Raw genomic sequence first — 1,486 nt, 5'->3', positions numbered from 1 at the left:
CCCCCCCCCCATTGGATGGGGAAAAGCTACCTTATTTGTAAAATACGACCTGTGCGACTTGCGACGTGAAAAAAGCGATTTGATTTTGTTGCAATCGAAACTAATTGAATTCCGTCAAATAGTGCCAAGTGTTTGCTTTTGCCCCTCCCTGGAGAACAATCTAGCATGCGTGGGTTTTTAGGCGGGTGCTCTGGTGCGGTTTGTTCCTTCTTTCCTATCAAACATCTATCGTCCTAATTGCTCCTTCTTTTTGTGTTTGTTACTCTTTTGTAACACCTCTAATCTTCGGCACTTATGTGACCTTATTGTGCTGCAAGTCCCCCTAAAACACTTACTAAAACTAATCTAGCTTGCCGCGACTCAGTCAAATGAATTCCATTGGCACAATGCAATCGGTACAGCTGTCAGATCTCTTCACCCAGGTTGCTGTGATTTTATCACGCGGAGACGGGAGCAACGTAACAGTTCTCTTGGATGATCTCTCTCTGAACTTTCAACCCTGTGAAGATAGTAAGTAAATACATTATGTGTTCTCTTCAGAAATCGACGTCCCCCCCTCTCTCTCTCTCCCCCTCCCCCTTCTCTCTCTCTCTCTCTCTCCCTCTCTCTCTCTCTCTCTCTCTCTCTCTCTCTCTCTCTCTCTCTCTCTCTCTCTCTCTCTCTCTGTATTTGAGCGTTTTGTTGTTGTTATTGTTGTTTTCTTTGAGTTTTTTTACTGTGTTGTCTTGCACGCAACTTGAGTTTGCGATTTTTAAAAAAAAATTGCGAGTTCAGGTCGTTTACAAAATTTCTGAGAATATAGTGTAGAGCAATTTGTCACAATTCTGAAAAAATATTTTCTACCCTACTGCATAGGAACCCATGACACTGGGCCACTCAAATCTTGATTTCAAAACATTTGTGAGGTAGCGTGGTGGAATCAGGCTCTCATCAAAATAATCAAAGTGAAGAAACTTGCATTTTTCCGCAGGGTTGTGAATTTTTAATCAAATTTTTGTTTTTTGGCTCAACACCTTTCATGCTCATTAAAGAACTCATTTCAGTGTGGATTTTTCTTAAAATGGTTGATTAAAGGCACAAAAATTGTAAATTTTCAGTTACCACGGACTCTTAAGCTAAGTAAATAACCAACCTTTGGCGGCCATTTTCTCACTAATTTTACCTCTGAAAACAGGTGACCCCACCTCCTTCATTTGTAAATATGTCGATTTGTACTCAAGATAAATGGATATTTTTTTCAATGAAATAAAGACAAATAAACAAGCTTTATGATGATACCAATAACTCTACATGCCCAAAAATTGACGAGAGCCTGATTCCCCCACGCTGCCTCACAATTGTAAAACGTGGGGAAAAGGGCGGAAGAAAATCTCAGTTGTACAGAAACTGGGACATTGAGTGAGCTATACAAAAACTGGGACATTGAGTGAGCTATACAAAAACTGGGACATTGAGTGAGCTATACAAAAACTGGGACATTGAGTGA

At 40.3% G+C, this 1,486-nt stretch overlaps 1 protein-coding gene across 1 annotated transcript in view; it reads left to right on the top strand.

The window, feature by feature from the left end:
* The window catches only part of LOC106013392, a gene marked incomplete at its 3' end in the record, with an annotated part of 15,172 nt that overhangs the window by 9,170 nt on the left and 4,516 nt on the right, over nt 1-1,486 (top strand).

This window comes from Aplysia californica, unplaced genomic scaffold (genome assembly GCF_000002075.1).
Source record: "Aplysia californica isolate F4 #8 unplaced genomic scaffold, AplCal3.0 scaffold00853, whole genome shotgun sequence".
Classification (NCBI taxonomy): Eukaryota; Metazoa; Mollusca; class Gastropoda; order Aplysiida; family Aplysiidae; genus Aplysia; species Aplysia californica.
Note: the sequence above shows the minus strand (reverse complement) of the source record. Positions and strands in the feature narration are given on the sequence as shown.